The sequence below is a fragment of the Giraffa tippelskirchi genome, chromosome 3 (assembly GCF_054371585.1).
Source record: "Giraffa tippelskirchi isolate mGirTip1 chromosome 3, T2T-mGirTip1v1.2.pri, whole genome shotgun sequence".
Classification (NCBI taxonomy): Eukaryota; Metazoa; Chordata; class Mammalia; order Artiodactyla; family Giraffidae; genus Giraffa; species Giraffa tippelskirchi.
This window is the reverse complement of record NC_137277.1, coordinates 115,356,885-115,379,587: the sequence shown is the minus strand read 5'-3', so window position 1 is coordinate 115,379,587 and position 22,703 is coordinate 115,356,885. Positions and strand designations below refer to the sequence as shown.

General features: G+C 37.0%; 1 long non-coding RNA gene across 1 annotated transcript; it reads left to right on the top strand.

Moving 5' to 3' along the window:
* Positions 1-9,043: 9,043 nt before the first annotated feature.
* LOC145543413 (uncharacterized) lies at positions 9,044-22,438 on the top strand. Its single transcript, XR_014080702.1, has 2 exons — positions 9,044-9,096; positions 20,078-22,438. It is a non-coding gene; the product is annotated as an uncharacterized LOC145543413 (long non-coding RNA).
* Positions 22,439-22,703: the final 265 nt, after the last annotated feature.

The window sequence follows — 22,703 nt, the reverse complement described above, 5'->3', positions numbered from 1 at the left end:
ATATGACTACTGGAAAAAGACCATAGCCTGGACTAGACAGACCTTTATTGGCAAAGTAATGTCTCTGCTTTTATATGCTGCCTAGGTTGCTCATAACTTTCCTTCCAAAGAGTAAGCGTCTTTTAATTTCATGGCTGCAATCACCATCTGCAGTGATTTTGGAGCCCAGAAAAATAAAGTCAGCCACTATTTCCACTGTTTCCCCATCTATTTGCCATGAAATGATGAGATCGGATGTGAGATGAGTACAATTGTGCAGTAGTTGAGCATTCTTTGACATTGCCTTTCTTTGGAATTGGAATGAAAACTGACCTTTTCCAATCCTGAGCCCACTGCTGAGTTTTCCAAATTTACTGACATATTGAGTGCAGTACTTTCACAGCACCATCTTTTAGGATTTGAAATAGCTCAACTGGAATTTAATGATGTCAACTACCTTTGTTCATAGTGATGCTTCCTAAGGCCCACTTGACTTCACATTCCAGGATGTCTGGCTCTAGGTGAGTGTGAGTGATCACACCATTGTGATTATCTAGGGTGTGAAGATCTTTTTTGTACAGTTCTTCTGTGTATTCTTGCCACCTCTTCTTAATATCTTCTGCTTCTGTTAGGTCCATACCGTTTCTGTCCTTTATTGAGCCCAACTTTGCATGAAATGTTCCCTTGGTATCTCTAATTTTCTTGAAGAGATCTATAGTCTTTCCCATTCTATTGTTTTCCTCTATTTCATTGCGTTGATCACTGAGGAAGGCTTTCTTATCTCTCCTTGCTATTCTTTGGAACTCTGCATTCAAATGGGTATATTTTCCCTTTCTCCTTTGCCTTTTGTTTCTCTTCTTTTCACAGCTATTTGTAAGGCCTCCTCAGACAGCAATTTTGCTTTTTTGCATTCTTTTTCTTGAGGATGGTCTTGATTCCTGTCTCCTGTCCAATGTCATGAACCTCCGTCCATAGTTCATCAGGTACTCTATCAGATCTAGTCCCTTAAATCCATTTCTCACTTCCACTGTATAGACAAAAGGGATTTGATTTAGGTCATACCTGAAATGTCTAGTGGTTTTCCCCAGTTTCTTCAATTTACATCTGAATTTGACAATAAGGAGTTCATGATCTGAGCCACAGTCAGCTCCTGGTCTTGTTTTTGCTGACTGTAGAGAGCTTCTCCATCTTTGGCTGCAAAGAATATGATCAACCTGATTTCAGTGCTGACCATCTGGTGATGTCCATGTGTAGAGTCTTCCCTTGTGTTGTTGAAAGAGGGTGTTTGATATGACCAGTGCGTTTTCTTTGCAGAACTCTATTAGGCTTTGCCCTGCTTCATTCTGTTTTCCAATGCCAAATTTGCCTGTTGCTCCAGGTGTTTCTTGACTTCCTACTTTTGCATTCCAGTCCCCTACAATGAAAAGGACATCCTTTTTGGGTTTAGTTCTAAAAGGTCTTGTAGGTCTTCATAGAACTGTTCAACTTCAGCTTCTTCAGCATTACTGGTTGGGGCATAGACTTGGATTACTGTGTAATATCATATCAATATCATATCAAATATTGAATGGTTTGCCTTGGAAACAAACAGAGATCATTCTGTCATTTTTGAGACTGCATCCAAGTACTGGATATTGGACTCTTTTGTTGACTATGATGGGTACACCATTTCTTCTAAGGGTTTCCAGCCCACAGTAGTAGATATAATGGTCATCTGAGTTAAATTCACCCATTTTAGTCCATCTTAGTTCGCTGATTCCTAGAATGTCGATGTTCACTCTTGCCATCTCCTGCTCGTTTTAGAAAAGGCAGAGGATTGAGATATCAAATTGCCAACATCCGCTGGATCATCAAAAAAGCAAGAGAGTTCCAGAAAATATCTATTTCTGCTTCATTGACTATGTCAAAGCCTTTGACTGTGTGGATCACAATAAACTGTGGAAAATTCTTAAAAAGATGGGAATACCAGACCACCTGATCTGCCTCTTGAGAAAGCTGTATGCAGGTCAGGAAGCAACAGTTAGAACTGGATATGGAACAACAGACTAGTTCCAAGTAGGAAAAGGAGTACATTGAAGCTGTATATTGTCACCCTACTTATTTAACTTATATGCAGAGTACATCATGAGAAACGCTGGGCTGGGGAAAGCACAAGCTGGAATTAAGATTGCTGGGAGAAATATCAATAACCTCAGAAATGCAAAAGACACCACCCTTATGGCAGAAAGTGAAGAAGAACTAAAGAGTCTATTGATGAAAGTGAAAGAGGAGAATGAAAAAGTTGGCTTAAATCTCAACATTCAGAAAAGTAAGATCATGGCATCCGATCCCATCACTTCATGGCAAATAGATGGGGAAACAGTGGAAACAGCAGCTGACTTTATTTTCCTGGGCTCCAAAATCACTGCAGATTGTGATTGCAGCCATGAAATTAAAAGGCACTTACTCCTTGGAAGGAAATTTATAGCCAACCTAGATAGAATATTAAAAATCAGAGACATTACTTCGCCAACAAATGTCTGTCTAGTGAAGGCTATGGTTTTTCCAGTGGTCCTGTATGGATGTGAGAGTTGAACTATAAAGAAAGCTGAGTGCAGAAGAATTGATGCTTTTGAACTCTAGTGTTGGAGAAGACTCTTTAGAGTCCCTTGGACTGCAAGGAGATCTAACCAGTCCATCCTAAAGAGATCAGTCCTGGGTGTTCATTGGAAGGACTGATGTTGAAGCTGAAAGCCACCTGATGCGAAGAGCTGCTTCATTGGAAAAGACCCTGATTATGGGAAAGATTGAGGGCAGGAGAAGAAGGGGACGACAGAGGATGAGGTGGTTGAATGGCATCACCAACTCAATGGACATGAGTTTGGGTGGGCTCCAAGATTTGGTGATGGACAAGGAGGCCTGGCGTGCTGCACATCATAGGGTCCCAAAGAGTCAGATACGACTGAGCGACTGAACTGAACTGAATTTGCCTTGATTCATGGACTTAACATTCCAGGTTCCTATACAATACTGCTCTTTACAACATTGGACCTTGCTTCTATCACCAGTCCCATCCACAACTGGGTGTTGTTTTTGCTTTGACTCCATCCCTTCATTCTTTCTGGAGTTATTTCTCCACTGAGCTCCAGTAGCATATTGGGCACCTACTGACCTGGGGAGATTATCTTTCATTGTCCTCTTTTTGCCTTTCATACTGTTCATGGGGTTCTCAAGGCAAGAATACTGAAGTGGTTTGCCATTCCCTTCTCCAGTGGACCACATTCTGTCAGACCTCTCCTCCATGATCTGTCTGAAACAATAATACTTTTTTTTTAAAAGAGAAAGAAATTTATGTCTCTCTAACCTGAAATTCCTGTTCAAGCAGGGTTTGGTTTCTGGAAGAGCTTCCTTCCTAATGCTCAGATAGCTTCCTTGTTCCTGTATGCCTACCTGACTTCTTCCTTATGTGTATATAGAAATAGAGCACTCTCTTGTTTCCTCTCATAAAAGTACTAATTGTATTGAATTAGGTCCCCATTCTATGATTGCATTTAACATTAATTATTTCCTCATGTCTCCTATCTCTAAATCAAGTCATGTTGGAATTAAAGCTTCTTTTGAAAGAACACATTGTGTCCATTGCACTCAAAGTTCTTAAATTTTTTTCTTTTACATAAGAAAATAAATTAAAAGTAATTATGTATGTTAAACACAAAAACAATAAACAGAGAAGAAAAATATCTATTTTGTTTCTGAAAATATGCTCATCATTCATGTCAATAAAAGATTTAATTCATTTAGCAACTGCAATTTTAAAGCAATTTCACTTTGTTTTTTTCTACCAATATGTTGGAGGCACCTGTGAAAATGCTATCACATTCAATTTTCAGATGAAAAGCAGAGATATTATTTTTTGCCTAAAATTATACTGTGTATTGATAGTAAAACTTATATTAGTTAAATCACAACAAATTCTGGCTCCATCCTGTGATATTTCTGTATGACCAATAAAGCTCAGGTATAGAAAATATTTAAAACAGAAATAATACAAAATACATTTATTTTTCTTCATGATTCAATGCCTCCTCTCCTAAAATGACTGTCTTATGCAAATACTGTCAACACATCAGTAATATCATAATGCAGATGATCATAAAGCATTCTTAGAAATACACAAACAGATGATAGGGGGGATCAAGAACAGGAAAGGCTTCAAAAGCCATCAAGGGTTTGATTCAGTGTGTGGTCAAGACTGCCTGTGCAGTGAACGCCGCAAAGTAAGTAAAAAAGGGGTAGCTCTTAAGGTCAATGACAAAGTTCTGAATCCAATCACATTGGGACAGGAGCTTAACAAAAGACTTGAGGATATGTGGTTCGGGCTCAAGGAGATAATAGGAAGAGTTAGGCAGCATATTAGGTTCTAGACCAAGCAATTTTCCAAGCCCAGGTAGCCTACCTTTAGGAAAAACTAAAAAGCAGCGAACTTTCACTAAAAGGTTAAAATGACATAGGTGGAAAATGCAGTTCAGGAGATATACAGATAACCAGAAATCTCGGTTGTTGCCTGAGCCTGGCCTTCTTCTTTCCTCACACTGTACTACTTGTGTATGTGCTTTATCTCATTTGTAAATTTAAATATTATCTATATACAAGTAATATGTATTTCTCCAAATTAGACTTTTACTAACTGCACCCACCCTATACCCAACTACTTCTTTGATATCTCCCTTAGAGGATTTAATAGACGTTTTAAACTTCACACCCCAAATGGAACTCTTCACATTTCCCTCTTTTCTCAACCAGATCCTTTGCTCAGTAAGAGACTACTTCATCAAATAGTTGCTTCAACAATAATAATTACACATAAAATAATTCAGCATTTAATGTTTTTGAGGGACTATTTTAAGTGCTTAATGTTCATCATCAAATATTAGAACTAAACAACAAAACCCATGATCTTGTAACCTGTTTTAAATAGCAATAGGAACCAACATACTTTCCTACATCCAGTGTTTCACGCACTTATTCTTTTGTCATTTCTCTGGAAATTTAAGTGTTTTTCCAAATTCTAAATCCCCAGAAAACCAGTCAATCAATCAGGAAACTGTTATTTTAATAATTCTGTAAGATTAAAAACCTAATAAGAAACATTGAATGGTTTGAGGTAATCCACTAATGTCATATAGACAACAAGAACTGGATGCACTGTTACTCAGAGTTGAAGCTTAAAGCTGGATATTTCTAGGAAGAAGATGTAACCATGATCTAAGCCCTCATCTTCCTTATAGCCATCACTGCTGTATTATAAGTGTGTTTTCATGGTACTGTCTACTGCTAATTGTTGGTCAATCTTATTAAAAAAAATAAGTAACTCCAGGCACTGTACATTTTCTACAAATTATATCAGTAGTACTCCAAGAAATAAGTTTTAGAAACAAAATAAGTCCTTAATTTTATAATTTTGAAATGCTGTTCTATGTGGTGCAATTTGCTTTGCCACAAAAGCTAAGTGTTATTTTAATAGTACCTATTATGAAGAAAAAAATAGCAATTTAAAAATCTAAACTCTTAGCAAGGTGTCCAAACCCTGCTTCAACTGGCATTTGTTACTTCTCCATTGTTACTTCTTACTAATCTTTCATCTTCTCTTCCAACATGGTGTTTTTTTTCATTTCCTCCAATAGATGGCTATTTTTTCTTAGTCCAGGATTTTGCATGAGTTGATTATTCTGCTCAGAATCCAGTTACCTCCCACCCCCTTTTAAATACAATAACTCATAACTCATCCTTTTAGGTTTCTGCTTAAAGAATTCCATAGGAATTATTCCCACTCCCTCATCAATCTCAATCAGGGATCCTTATTACATGCCCATCAAAACCTACACCTTTCCTTTAAAATATGTATTACAATTTGTAATTATACCTTTATTTTAGTGACTTTTGGCTCATAAATTTCCTCCATAATACTATCAACTACACTAAGTCTGGGGCTAAGATTTTTCCTCATCTTCAGTACCTAATATAATATAGGTATCTAAAAGAAATGCAGTCCCTAAGGGATATAATGAATACATAAAAAATGATAACAGAAAGAAACAAATTCCAGAAACAACAAAAATTCTGCCTTCATTTATCCAGTTGAAGTTAAGGCTGTAATTCTTGAGTGGAAATTCAGCACTTCTGTGTCAAAGTTCTCAAATTTGGTTGGGTTTGATAATCATATAGGGAACTTGAGGGGAAGAAAATCCATCTGCCCAGTTACTACTCACTGGTAATTACTAGAGTAATGCAAATCAAAACTATAATAAGGTACCATCTCACACTGGTCAGAATGGTCATCATTCAAAAGTCTGCAAATGACAAATGCAGGAGAAGGTATAGAGAACAGGGAACCCCCCTACACCGTTAGTGGGAATGTAAATTGGTGCAGCCACTATGGAGAACAGTATGGAGATTCCTCATAAAGCTAAAAACAGAATTTCCATATGATCCAACAATCCTATTCCTGGGCATATATCTGGACAAAACTATAATGCCAAAAGATACACACACCGCTATGTCCATAGCAGCATTATTCGCAATAGCCAAGACATGGAAACAACCTAAATGTCCACTGACAGATAAATGGATAAGGAAGCCATGGAAAAGAATGAAATAATGCTAACTGCAGCAACAGAAATGGTCCTAGAGGTCATTATACTAAGTGAAGTAAGTCAGAGAGAGAAAGACAAATACCAAATAATATCAATTATATGTGGAATATAAAATATGACACAAATGAACTTATCTACAAATCAGAAACAGACTTGCAAATATAGAGAACAGGCTTGTGGTTGCCAAGAGGGAGGGGGTTAGAGAATGGATAAACTGGGAGCTTGAGATTAGCAGAGGCACACTATTATATATGGAATGGATAAACAATATAGCACGGGGAATTATTTTCAATATTATTTTCTTGGGCTCCAAAGTTACTGTGGACAGTTACTGCAGCCACGAATTTAAAAGACGCTTGCTCTTTGGAAGAAAAGCTATGACAAAGTGTATTAAAAAGCAGAGACATCATTTTGCCAACAAAGATCCATATAGTTAAAACTATGGTTTTTGCAGTAGTCATGTACAGATGTGAGAATTGGAACATAAAGAAGGCTGAGTGTCAAAGAATCGATGCTTTTGGACTGTGGTCCTGGATAAGACTCTTGAGAGTCCCTTGGACAGCAAGGAGATCAAACCTGTCAATTCCAAAGGAAATCAACCTTGAATATTCATTGGAAGGACTAATGCTGACACTACAATACTTTGGCCACCTGATGTGAAGAGCTAACTCTTTGGAAAAGACCTTCATGTTGGGAAAGATTGTGGCAAGAGGAGACGGGGACGACAAAAGACGAGATGGTTGGATGGCATCCTTGACTCAATTAACTTGAGTTTGAGTGAACTCAGTGAGACGGTGAAGGACAGGGAAGCCTGGCATGCTGCAGTTTATGGGGTTGCAAAGAGTTGAATACAACTTAGAGACTGACTATCATTTAATAAACCATTATTGTAAAAGAATATGAAAAAGAAGTGTATATATATATATATATGGCTAACTGAATCGTTTTCCTGTATAGCAGAAATTAACACAACATTGCAAACCAACTATACTTTAGTTAAAAAATAAAATATAAGGGCAAGTTATATGTAAACTACATTTCACTTTGTATCTCTAGTCCTCATTATATGGCTACCAGCTTGGCTCAACTGCTAGTTTCATGACTTATTAAATCCAGATCTTAACTATCATTATTGTACACCTACGATCTTCCTCTGATGCCTCTCCTTCCTACCCTTTCATCCATACCTACTGCTTAAATTCTGCCCCACAAGATGTGGTATAAGCTTTTTGCTTTCAACAGATGCAACAGAAACAAACAAAACAACAACAACAACAACAAAAATCCGAAATAGCCAAATCAAACATTTTATGAATTTAAGTTTGATAATTCTGAGTGTCACAGAAGCTATGAAATTATACACTGCCAACATTTCATTCCCAACACACTTTTTTCTCCTTTACTCCTGACAACTGAGCAGTTCCATGGGAGGGTACATCCAATCTCGATGGCAACTTCCATATTACCCTGTTATTATTGCTAAAATTCTAGTACATATAATTTTTTCTCTGCTTTCTCTGTTAGGAATTTGATCTTTAGCCATCAAGGCATTACTATATTATCCCAACCCTCTCAGCATTTTTCTGGTTAAAAGTACCTCGTTAGACCTCATTCCGTTATAGAAGCTGAAGGCCCTGCCTTTCTATTTCCTACCAAAGTTGCTTGACTAACAGTCACAATTTGGAGCTAGATGGTGGAGAGTGGTCTTAGTCCTCTATTTTCTCTAACTGTCATGCTTTTCTTATAGTAGCCACTTATTCTCACTGGCCTGATTTTATGGAATATGACAGTATACTATCTTTTTTTTTTTAATTTCCATGAAAGATCTTGAGTCTTTATATTTAAATATAAAACTTATCTTTCTCCTTTTAATGTTATTTCGTCTTCAAGTGTCCAGCAATCCACAAAATAAAAGCTGTCATCTCTCAGCCTTTTTTTTACCCATTCCAAAGCTGTCATTAACTTATAGAGAAAAAGTTTGGTCTTAATGTGTTCATGGCGAATGTCTTCTATGGCTCCTCTGGGTTTGAAGGTCTCTCCACAGCTGCTGCTGGGAACTGGAGAATCTGTGTTTCCTTGCACCCAGAGCTGCCACCGTGTGTTCTCTTTCAGAGCCCAATATGATACGAGGCTGGCAAAAATCATTCTTTGTATCCTTTCACAATCATTACAACAACACAATAGACTGTGATAGTTATGTGGAATTATTTACTGAAACTGCAGTGCAGTCTTAGAAGAGGAGTGCAATATAAAGAGAATAAAGTTTAAAGTTCAAGTTAATTTGTACATTTTTTTACTGTATAATAGAAGACATTCCAAGGCCTGAGTCTTCATTAGTGACTGTCCATAGCTTCCCTGCTCTCTACTGCATTCAAGAGTGTGTATTTATTCATATCTAGTTTACATATAAATCTCTATTTCAAATTATTGCAGGAGGAAACTGTACAAGTTGAAGGCTGAGTTGAAAAGGGAAAAGATGACTTTGGTAAGTGATCTATATAGAGGGACAAAAGTAGAATTTGAGTTGAAATCTTATTATGGATGTTTCACCGAAGAGGTGATACTAATGCTTAAATGGCTGGTGATCAAATTCTACAGTCTAGTCCTAAGGTGATAATGGCAGGAAGGCAGTGACATCTGAGGAAAAAAATGGTTTATTGAATATGATCAAGGGAAAATAGACCTTGTTCAGACCAGTACTGATGCAAGGCCTCCAAAAGACATCCTTTCTGTCGAGAGGAAATATTTTTGCTAAAGCTATCAAGTCCTTCTTGTAGGACATTTATGAGTATTTAGATGAAACAATTTGAATGCCACTCCCATGGTTAAGAGTTATACAGTGTAAAAACAGATGGCCTTAACTTTTTACCATTAGCAGAAAACAAAATGATTACATCAAGAACATGAGAAAACTATTATGTTAAAAGTTAGATAGTAGGGCTCTTATGTAGGGATCACATAGGTTGGAAATAGGTTATAAGCTAGGTAATAAGTGACAAAAACAGAGTTTCTTTAATCACAGCAAGACATCACTGTGACTAATTTAAACTTTTTTAATTGACATTAGTTGTCATGACCTAAATGGTCAGTCATGTATAATCCATTTTGGTCAGTTAATTGGAAAGCCACAGTGTTCACATCAACCTTGCCAAGACTCCTCCTGTGGGTAGAGAAATATAATCAGATAAGGTTTATTACAAATATATTTTGAGAGAAATTTAGAAACAAGAAGATAATTTGGGCACAGAAGCCCTAACTTCAATGAGTCAACAAAAGAAGCTGTAGTGGATCATTTTTGGAGTATTTGTTATATTGAGGGTGATTCTCAAGTGACCACCAAATGGGGTTATCCCAAATCATCTTTGTATTTTTTGAGCACCAGACCACATTAATCAGGACAATAGTGAAGATTTGAATAAAAATGAGGATATTTCTGTTGATTTTCAAGAAAATTGAACTTAGTACTAAAAATATCTGTCCTTTCATGTTGTTATTATAATCTAGTCATATAAAAACTTGCAACCATTGCACGACTGTCTTTTGCTTGCCAGGTAGGCTGAATATAAGAAAAAATTCACAGATAAAGAGTGAGTAAGAATCACAAAAAGCAGTGAAGATGAGATACTATTAGTAATCCAAGGGCCTCATGCCTATGCATTTTGAAATTTCGTTGCTCTTCTCATACCTAACCACTTTCCATCCTTTTTGTTTCCTAAAGAATAATAACTAAGTTTACTTCTTGCAACAAAAAGTCCTAATATAGATGAAGAAATGAATTAGATGGTTAAAGGGAGTAGGCCAGGAATCAGTAGAAAATAGTGCATAATATATTTCAAGCTATAGGTCTCATATTTATTTCTCATTTACATGTGAAATGACTCTGTCTTAAAATGTCACAGCAGTGTGGTTCTATTTTTATAACTATATTGGATATACGCAAATATTGCATTGAGGAAATCAAAGCTTTCTCTATATATAGATAGATATGGCAAAGACACATTTTATTTAGCATTTCACACTCTGTAGTGTGATACAATTAGACTTTGCAAACAACAGCAAATATATGATTTGGCAAGGAATACACATTCCCATGAGTTTGAGTATCAGCATCAAAATCAGCTCTGGCTCCCATCCTCCTCGTCATCTATAGCTCGATGAGTAGGATCGCAGCATGGGGTTTCTGAGTCTAAAATCTTCTGATTGCTTTTCTTTGGACAGATTACCACTTGCTGTACTTCTACTACTCTCTCTTGCTTGCATCAAGAAACAGAACATCAAATAGATGGGTTACAGGCACTCATTGATAAACAAACCCTCTGGTCAGGAAGGAGAAGTAAAAATTTTACAGAAGTCCTAGGAAAAGCCTTGGCTATGGAATTCAACAGACTTGGATTCAATGTTTACCAGTGCTGTGACCCTATGGGAGTTTATTTAACCTTCTTCATCCTCAGCTTTCTCATCTGGAAGTGGGGATAACAGTGTTCATATGATAGAACTTTTAGAATTATAGTGAGATGGCATGTTTAAAGTATAGGACAGGGACTTTGTCACATAAGAGACAGACATACAGTGAATGCTATTATTGCTCATTAGAGGAAATCCCTTAAACTCTGATGCTAAACTTAGTCACGTTATTGTGACCCAAATCCATTTGAACTCCTTATGTATGTAGAAGCTTTCAAACTTTATTTCCAGCTACAGAGCTGCACTTAGGTAATAAGTCAGCCAAACAGACTTTTTTCTCTTGAATGAATTATGCTACTGGTGTGCTAAATTTTCTCAAGGCAGTCAACCATAAAAAATTATATTATGTATTTCTCTTGTGTAACTTGTGTGAAAGTAGAGTTTGTCAAAACTGCCTGCTCAGCATTTAATGAGACCTTCCGCTGTATATGATCCAGAGTCAAGCTGTATACAAAAGAGGCAAACAGGAAGATTGGAAAGAGAGGTTAAAACTAGCAAAATAAGACAATAAATATTGAGAGCAGACTTTAAAGGAAAATCTAAAATGAAGAAATTGATTGAGAAAGTTGACTAATTAGCACTTCTTTTTGTAAAATGAGTGAAGGTGAATTTGCTTTTGTGTGCCAAGACCTAAAATTAGGGAACTTCACTTACACTGAAGTCCTTAATACTCACTGGTGAAATATGAAGCAGATGTCTCCCTGACCTCTACCTAACAGAACAGGAATGTCAAGGGGAGGAGAGTCATCAATCTCCAGGCTGTCTTAGAGAAGAGGGTCCTGAGGATTTTTAACAAATGATTCTGTTAGCCATGAAAAAATATTATAAAAATTGGGAAAGACACTGTAGCATCCATACCTTTTGTAAATCTAGATTTACATCCTATGGGTTTCACTACTGAAGATATAAAAAAGAAGTCACACTTTGTCACTTATCACATTGTTAAATGGTATCATATCCTGACATTTATTAAAAGGTAATTCAAGATTCTGAGCTTATTCTATTTTCCAGCCATCTTGATTTCGGTGTCAAATGCTCATCTTCATTCCCTCTAATCCTTGCTCTGAGACACAGCTGCAATGCATACCAGAGTGTTTCTGAGTGGGTTGCTGCCTTTTGCAATCACTGTAACTTATAAATACCATTAGCACAGAACATGTTGCACTGCATCGGGATGACCATCTGCTTGTCTACCTCACCTATTAACAATGAGAAATTATGCTTCTCACAGCTTGTTGTGTCCTGAGAACCCACAACTATCTTCAGTCTTATTCCTTAGAACATTAACCAACCATCACTCAACTGGGATGTTGCAACAGACTCCTGAAACCTTGTCTCATCCTTGTCTCACCCTTGTCATGTCAAATGAAGTTATAATCAGCAATAAATGGTGCTACATTTTTGCATACATTTCTCTAATGGTTACCTGTTGTTCAGAGGAGACAAAATAAAATCTTACATTGAAGATATACATTCATATAAATTTATTAAGGAGAATGATGGACTGGAATGGGTGAATTTAACTCAGATGACCATTATATCTACTACCGTGGGCAGGATTCCCTTAGAGGAGATGTAGTAGCCGTCATAGTCAACAAAAGAGTCTGAAATGCAGTACTTGGATGCAATCTCAAAAAAGACAGAAAGATCTCTGTTCATTTCCAAGGCAAACCATTCAATATCACGGTAATCCAAGTCTATGCCCCGACCAGTAACGCTGAAGAAGCTGACAATGAACGGTTCTATGAAGACCTACAAGAGGTTTTAGAACTAACACCCAAAAAAGATGTCCTTTTCATTATAGGGGACTGGAATGCAAAAGTAGGAAGTCAGGAAACACCTGGCGTAACAGGCAAATTTGGCCTTGGAGTACAGAAAGAAGCAGGGCAAAGGCTAACAGAGTTTTGCCAAGAGAACACACTGGTCATAGCAAACACCCTCTTCCAACAACACAAGAGGAGACTCTACACATGGACATCACCAGATGGTCAACATCGAAATCAGATTGATTATATTCTTTGCAGCCAAAGATGGAGAAGCTCAATACAGTCAGCCAAAACAAGACTGGGAGTGGACTGTGGCTCAGATCATGAACTCCTTATTGCCAAATTCAGACTTAAATTGAAGAAAGTAGGGAAAACCACTAGACCATTCAGGTATGACCTAAATAAAATCCCTTATGATTACACAGTGGAAGTGACAAATAGATTTAAGGGACTAGATCTGATAGACAGAGTGCCTGATGAACTATCGACAGACGTTCGTGACATTGTACAGGAGACAGGGATCAAGACCTTCCCCATGGAAAAGAAATGCAAAAAAGCAAAATGGTTGTCTGAGGAGGCCTTACAAATAGCTGGGAAGAGAAGAGAAGTGAAAAGCAAAGGAGAAAAGGAAAGATATTTCCATCTGAATGCAGAGTTCCAAAGAATAGCAAGGAGAGATAAGAAAGCCTTCCTCAGTGATCAATTGAAAGAAATAGAGGAAAACAACAAAATAGGAAAGACTAAAGATCTCTTCAAGAAAATTAGAGATACCAAGGGAACATTTCATGCAAAAATGGGCTCGATAAAGGACAGAAATGGTATGTACCTAACAGAAGCAGAAGATATTAAGAAGAGGTGGCAAGAATACACAGAAGAACTGTACAAAAAAGATCTCCACAACCCAGATAATCACAATGGTGTGATCACTCATCTAGAGCCACACATCCTGGAATGTGAAGTCAAGTGGGCCTTAGAAAGCATCACTACGAACAAAGCTAGTGGAGGTGATGGAATTCCAGTTGAGCTATTTTAAATCCTAAAAGGTGATGCTGTGAAAGTGCTGCACTCAACATGCCAGCAAATCTGGAAAACTCAGCAGTGGCCACAGGACTGGAAAAGGTCAGTTTTCATTCTAATCCCAAAGAAAGGCAATGCCAAAGAATGCTCAAACTACCACACAATTGCACTCATCTCACACGCTAGTAAAATAGTGCTCAAAATTCTCCAAGCCAGGCTTCAGCAATACGTGAACCGTGAACTTCCAGGTGTTCAAGCTGGTTTTAGAAAAGGCAGAGGAACCAGAGATCAAAATACCAACATTCATTGGATCATCGAAAAAGCAAGAGAGTTCCAGAAAAGCATCTATTTTCTCTTTATTGACTATGTCAAAGCCTTTGACTGTGTGGATCACAGTAAACTGTGGAAAATTCTGAAAGAGATAGGAATACCAGGCCATTTGACCTGTCTCTTGAGAAACCTGTATGCAAGACAGGAAGCAACAGTTAGCACTGGACATGGAACAACAGACTGGTTCCAAATAGGAAAAGGAGTACGTCAAGGCTGTATATTTTCACCCTGCTTTTTTAACTTGTATGCAGAGTACGTCATGAGAAACGCTGGGCTGGAAGAAGCACAAGCTGGAATCAAGATTGCCAGGAGACATATCAATAACCTCAGATATGCAGATGACACCACCCTTATGGCAGAAAGCGAAGAAGAACTAAAGAGCCTTTTGATAAAAGTGAAAGAGAAGTGTTTAAAAAGTTGGCTTAAAGCTCAACATTAAAAAAACTAAGATCATGGCATCTGGTCCCAACACTTCATGGGAAATAGATGGGAAAACAGTGGAAACAGTGTCAGACTTTATTTTGGGGGGCTCCAAAATCACTGCTGATGGTGATTGCAGCCATGAAATTAAAAGACGCTTACTCCTTGGAAGGAAAGTTATGACCAACCTAGATAGCATATTTAAAAGCAGAGACATTGCTTTGCCAACAAAGGTCCGTCTAGTCAAGGCTATGGTTTTTCCATTGGTCATGTATGGATGTGAGAGTTGGATGGTGAAGAAAGCTGAGCTCCGAAGAATTGATGCTTTTGAACTGTGGTGTTGGAGAAGACTCTTGAGAGTTTCTTGGACTGCAAGAAGATCCAACCAGTCCATCCTAAAGGAGATCAGTTCTGGGTGTTCATTGGAAGGACTGATGTTGAAGCTGAAACTCCAATACTTTGGCCACCTCATGCCAAGAGTTGACTCATTGGAAAAGACCCTAATGCTGGGAAGGATTGGGGGCAGGAGGAGAAGGGGACGACAAAGGATGAGATGTTTGGATGGCATCACCAACTCGATTTACATGGGTTTGCGTAAACTCCAGGTGTTGGTAATGGACAGGGAGACCTGGCATGCTGTGATTCACGAGGTTGCAGAGTCGGACACCACTGAGCGACTGATCTGAACTGATGATATTATATTCCAATTTTTGCATTTCTTTCAACTCTGTTCCAGCATGTGACACTGGTACCCAGAGTATCTCTCATAGATATGGAACACATATTAGTTTCTTAAATAACTTAACAGCAGAACAATAAATCAATGACAATGTAGAATCCATGGGATAGCTCAGTACTATCGCCTTTAAATTGTATTCTTTAGCATGGAGAGAGAAACTCTGTGTCTACCTTACTTGTTAAACACAAGTCCCTAGGTCCCAGCTCAGAATCAAGCCCCAAACAAAGGTCTGTGTGATGTACCATCATATTGTGAATTTTAATATGCTCCACAGTGATGTTCATGTTCCGTATAGTTTGATAACCATAGCCTCAGGCCATAAAATAAATATGAAATATGAGGGGAAGATTCCAGGAATGGAAGCCTATGATATTGAACTTCGGCAGCACCTGAAGGCCCTCTATGTGCTATTCTGAAGACTAGTAACAAACAATGAAATGCTCTATGAAACCTCTGTAACAGTTCTTTAAGGTCTGTGTACTGAGCGGCATTATAAAATTCGTTTCTTACTGTGGGCTGAGTTAAAAATATTTGAAAAAACCCTTGCTCTAGTGAAATAAAAAAAATAAAACAATATAATATTAATATCTGCATACATATACAACTTGGAATCCAGGTGGTCAGGAGAAATAACAACTTCAGATATGCAGATGTACTTAGTTGCACAGTCATGTCTGACTCTTTGAGACCCCATGGACTATAGCCCTCCAGGCTCCTTTTATCTCCAGGCAAGGATACTGGGGTGGGTTGCCATGCTCTCCTCCAGGGAGATCTTCCCAACCCAAGGACCGAACCCAGGTCTCCCGCGTTTCAGGAGGATTCTTTATAGACTGAGCCACCAGGGAAGCCCAAATATGCAGATGATACCACTGTAATGGCAGAAAGTGAAGAGGAACTAAAGAGCCTCTTGATGATGGTGAGAGAGAAGAGTGAAAAAAGCTGGCTTAAAACTCAACTTCAAAAAGCTAAGATCATGGCATGCTGTCCTATTACTTCATGGCAAACAAAAGGGGAAAACATGTAAGCAGAGACATATTTAATTTTCTTAGGCTCCAAAATCACTGTAGACAGTAACTGCAGCCATGAAATTAAAAGACACTTGCTCCTTGGAAGGAAAGCTATGATAAACCTAGACGGACTATTAAGCAGCAAAAACATCACTTTTTCAACAAAGGTCCATAGAGTCAATAATTTCCAGTAATCACATACAGATGTGAGAGTTGGCCCATCCCAAAGAAGGTTAAGGACCAAGCAATTTATGCTTTTATACTGTGTTGCTGGAGAAAACTCTTGAGGGTCCCTTGGACTGCAAGGAGATCAAACCAGTCAATCCTAAAGGAAATCAACCTTGAGTATTCATTGGAAGGACTGATGCTGAAGCTGAAGCTCCAATACTTTGGCCACCTGATGCTAAGAGCCGACTCATTGGAGAAGACCTTGATGCTGGGAAAGATTGAAGGCAAAAGGAAAAGAGTGCAGCAGAGGATGAGATGGTTAGATAGTATTACTGACTCAATGGACATGAATTTGAGCAAACTCTGACAGACAGTGAAGGACAGGAAAGCCTGGAGTGCTGCAGTCCATGGGGTCACAGAGTCAGAAGACACAACACAGCAACTGAACCAACAACAACACAGATATTTATTTATAAAAACAGAATTTTAATTGAAGGCGGGAAGAGAAGGGGACGACAGAGGATGAGATGGTTGGAAGGCATCACCGACTCAATGGACACGAGTATGAGTAAACTCCAGGAGTTAGTGATGGACAGGGAGGCCTGGTATGCTGCAGTCCATGGGGTCACAAAGAGTCAGACACTACTGAGTGACTGAACTGAACTGAACTGATACAAGTATTTATGCCTGTTTCTGAAGAGTGAGCACAGAAAAATTCAGATGGGTCAATACACAGTTATATCTCTTTTGCGCTAAGTCAAAACATAGAGAGATATGCATATTCTTTCAATGCTTCATCACATGAAGCTATAGACCAAGGTCATGTTCCACATAAATTAGAGCCCTCAGTGTGCACTGTTTCCCATCTGCTAAGCCTTTAGGTTTCAACAAGTCAATATAGTATAGGAAGGTGAATTAGTAGGGCAATCGACTCATCTTCATTTTTCTTGGATTTTCCCTATTATAACACTGAAACTCTTGTGTCCTAAATGGCCTTAGTTCTAGGCAAACCAGAATCGTTCATCACTGTATGCATTGCACAGCACATTTTCTAAGATCTTTATCTGTTATTATAGCAAATTTTACTTAAAATTCCAACATATCATCATGTGTACATGAAGTTACTTTGCTCTAAATGAGAGATGCTAAAGCTTTCCCAATCAACCCAACCTCATCACCTCTTCCTTTTTCCAAGGATCCTCTGAGGCCTGTAATTACATCATAGCCTTTCTGCTTTGCTTGCCTTATTTGTTAGATTTCACTGAATATGATAATTTCCTCTGATTTTTTGATTTACCCATCTGGAGTACAGAAATAATATTTATAGGTTGGTCATGATATTAAAATTTCTCCCACTTTAGGCCAATTTGATTTCCAGACTTCTTATACAAGATTACGCATTGCAGACTGAAATTCCTTTAGTGCTTTTCTATGGAAAGAAATTACAAGGGACAATCACACTTGCTGAGTCACCTGCCTGAAATGGATAGATTTATGCAACAGTATTTAAAGACTGAAATTTAAGTATCAAATGTAATAGAATTAAAATGTCAAAAACAGTTATAGCAGTTGCCTGAATTTTAAAGTGTGGATGCTGAGAAGTCACCAATAGAAAGATCAGGGCTCTTTGTATCGTACAATTACAGAAATTGAAAATGACTGGACAAGAAAACTTCTGGGAAAATCATAGACTAATAAAGTGTCCTATATCACTCATAAGTTGAATGTTTGTGATTTTGGTGTTGATATGTGTACCTGTTACTCCTCAAATTTGGGTTCCCATAGGGAAAATTGTCATTTTTACTTCTACTACTCTTTCAAAAATGCATCTATTTTTAGTTGGTCTCAAACTTATACTATGAAATATCATTGGAAGTAAAGACTTAATAAAGTTTAAGTGCAAGAAAAATTCCAAATTCTTAGTGATCACAAGTAACAAAAAATCTTATTTTAACTGAGATGATCATAATCCCAGAATATACACTGTTATCTTTCCAAAAATAAATATTTCATTAGCCCCAATATTGTATGCAAGTCCTTATCAAGCTTATGTTCTCCCCAAATTCTTTTTACACATGTTAAGATTTGTTTTAAATTAATACGTTTTAACACTATCTCAGAAATCTATAATCCAGAAGGGTGGTTTGTCTCAGCCCTTCAAGGTGGAATGCAAGAATTATGAGGAAAATATTCACCATGGGATTAGAAACCATTTTAATCACCCTCTTCTCAGGAACATCTGGCTGAAGCCCAGACACTCTAAGTCTCCTTTTAAAATGGGAATTGATTCCTGGAAAGAAACCAACTCCATCCACAATAAAATCCAGTGCTTTGTAGATGAATTCAATTAGTGTCCCCAGTTGAATACAAGGAGAAATAAAGATAAACCTGTGGTTATGTATAAGGTTCTACAATCTCATAGAATTCTGCCTACTGCAATCAAGTATGCTAATAGCCTTCATAATTAAATAAACTGTCAGCTTCAAGAACATGCTAGAGCTTGCTTAAAACCGTTCCTAGGGATGTTGTCTCAGATCAGATTAATTTTACTTATTGATGTACTTGCTGTGTGGCACTAGTAATTCATACAAGGTATGTATCATCTTTCAGCTCAATTCTCAATGTTTAATCTGAAAATGACTTTTTGCAGCTCTCCAGTATTCCACCAGAATATGGACAAAAAAAGTAAAAAAGGCAGTTAATATGTGTCAATTTGCAGACAGTTACCTGTGTTACTTTCATCCCTGCTTTCTCTCTCTGCTAATAGTGGCTTAGACAGTGAGTTAAGAGTAATGAGATTTTCCTAGACAACTTGACATGCTGGTGAGTCCCAAGGGTTAAGGGAGAGTACAATATTTTTGGTTTTCAATATAGGTCAACCTGATGAATTTCAAAAAGTGATCTCACCAAAGCAAAACATAATTAAGAATTATCTGCGCTTCACTTTGAATAGGTCAATGCCTTTTCCTTAAAAAAGAAAAAAAAATACATTGCAGCTTAGAAATGATAACAGCATGCCATTTCCTTGAAAAAGAAAAAGGATCTGTACAGAAGTGAGTAAATTATCATGGTGGTAGGGGATAGTAAAGGGAACATAAAAGTGTTAACGGAGAAAGCAAACATGTAGGCAGTGTGATGAATGAGTGGTTTTTACAGTGAATCACATTTGGCTTTGACACTGACCAAAATCCATTCTTCAAATCGTTCAAGTTTAATTCCTTAGTTATATCTTGTTTCTTCTCATAGGCCTCCCTGACCCTCCTGTGGAACCTCCTCAACCACACGCATACACTTTCTTACATAAGGAAGCTACAGAGTGACTTGTGATTCAAATAACAGAGTATAGAATGAAGACTAAAAACTACATAGTTTTCTTAATTTTATATTAGAAAAATATTTTATGTATAATTTTAAAGCTTCTTTTTAAATTAATTCTCAAAGTATTCAATATAACACTGAATTCTCTTGAAAGAAAAAAAAAAAGAAAATGGAATCTACATTTTATTCTACACACATTGCTCTTTCTGTGTTCTAATACTGATTTTTCATTCATAGGACCTTCACAATTTCACCTTCAGAATCACTAGCCCAAGACAAATTGGAACAGCAAGAAGTGATAGCTGCTCTGCGTGACTCAAGAGGAAAAATATACATTATTTCTTTCTAATCTGCTGAAGTACATTTGACTTGATTCCCACGTCGATTTTCATTTTGACAAGATAAATGGGAAGGGAAGCACAATTGTAGAGATTTGCACATTTATTCCCATTTTCAAGGCATGAGTGGAGAAATCTTTCCTGGTTGATGACTTAAAGTGTCCTGTCACTCTGTTCTTAGGTATGAAAGTATTTGAAAATCAGGATGCTGTAATATGCCATTGCAGTATCCATTAACTCACTGGGCTGAGCAGTACTTTGCAGTGTCAAGGGCAAAGAATTCTAATTCAGCTGTCACTGATTTGTTACATCCACCAATGAGTCAAGGCACACTAACACTGGGGGGTTAATTCTAAAAACAACCTTCAGACTCAGGAGATGAACTCTTAACATAGGAGGGATGTATCTGTCAGGATCCCTGGCTACTTTCTTTACCAATTGCAGCCAAAGCATGTAATGACAAGCAAGCTGCTGTTAGAACTGAGAAAGAAGTCTGGGACTGAGAAAGATTTTTGCCTTTATGGAGTCACATTTCTTATGTCTTGATGTCTTATGTGATATGATTATTCAGTTATCAGGGAATCTCTGAAAATCAAAAGAAGGGAGTGGAGTTTTTAAAAACAGTTTTTACAAACAGTCCCTTTATTCAGGCTAAGAAATATAAAATTGTTCTTAAAAAGCCTGATTCTGAGCAGTTTGAAATATTCAAAAAAAAAAAATCAGAAGTCTAGTTTTATGTTTCAGAAGAAACATCCCATTGTTCCCTTTTATTCTGAATTCAAAATCTACATTTCTTGGGTGATGGATATTGCATAATAGTGGATTTTATTCTCCACAGTGTCTAACTTCACTGTCAGATTTTTAATGACATTGTGATGTATCATATATTTGGGATCACATGACTCATTTAGCTCTCTCATCTAATAACCACAGACTACAGCTATACATCTTACTGGTCATCTTCCTAGACACTATTGGTGAAAAAGTAGAGAGAAAGAAGATGCCTATGTGAAAATCTACCTTGACGTCAAAAGTCACTTCCAAATTATCTTTCTCAAAATGCAATTTATCCAATGCAGTTTATTTACACTCTTACTACATATAAGAAACTACAACAAATTTACAGAGGACTCAAACAATTAATAATATACTATGCTTACCATCATAAAGTTGACCAATTTGCAGGAATCTATTTGATTAGACTTGATTTTATAGCCAACAAGTTGTCATTAAAGACTTGCTACCTGCAGGCATGATTTCATAAGGTAAACAGACTTTGTTTTCCATGAAGTGGGTTGTTCTGGAAGCACATTAACTCTCATAAATAGCCCACTGTGGTGATATGTGAAGTATCAACATTTTTAGGCTGTATAACAAGATTCCTGGATGAGTAGACAAGCACTGAATTTACACTCAAGTACTTTTCGAAAAAGTTATTCATTGGAGCTTTTAAAAGTAATTTTACCTCTTGTGTGATAATCAGATGAAATATTTTGGATCAATTTTAATTTGGAAACTACTCACTTGGTTAATTATAGAAAAGAGGATGAAAAGCTTCAACAGCATATTGAAAATATCAGATATTTTGGTCTATATCCTTGCAGGTTATTATGAGAAATATTTATCAAGATTTTTATTGGTATTTTCTCAGTCAAGCCTTTCATATTTACTGTTTTAGAAGCAACATGTTTTATTGTATATACTCCAAGATTTATTCATGAATATTCTTCATGGATTAATAGCATAAAATAATTAGAATAAATAACAATAAGAAATCCTCTGGACTTCACATCCTGGTAGTAGGATTTATAAGTTATCAACCTTATGAATTGGACAAGACTCAGATTCTTTGGGCTTTCTTTACCTGTCAACTATAAATGATAATATATAATGCTAATCCTCAAACTTAATATGAGGATCAAAATAAATACTGAATGTATGAGTACTTTGTAAAATGCAAAAACATATGCAAATATCAGTCATTATATTATGATATTCTTCGACTATTTCAATGAGCTGTATTTTCCATGTTTGGGTTCAAGAGAGATGTATAATACATAATTGTAAGTTTCATTGTGTCAAACTCCTTTTAACTGTACTTCCCATCAGTTTGTCATTTAAAAAAGAGGCAAGGAAAAACTATGAACTGTACTCTAAACACTTTTTCCTCTGTATTCATTTCCAAATAAAAGTGTAAAATAACAAAAGGAATAAAATCCTGTGAACAGATTTAAAATTAAAGGATGGATTTATCTAAAAAGTGAATCACTGAGGCTTCTTTCCATCAAACTGACTACAAGATCTTTCTCTTTACCCTCAGGTTCAAAAAATGTCATTCTTTCATATCTCATAGACATTGCTTTAATGATGTACTCAAATAAAAGAAAGAATTCAATAAATGAATTAGTGAGTCTGATCCATGAAGACAATTGAAGAGCTCTTAAAAAAAAGTCTACTTCTAGAGAAATGGATTCCAGCATCAGGCAGTTATCCCTAGTTCCCAGAAGTTAGAATCTAGTGATTAG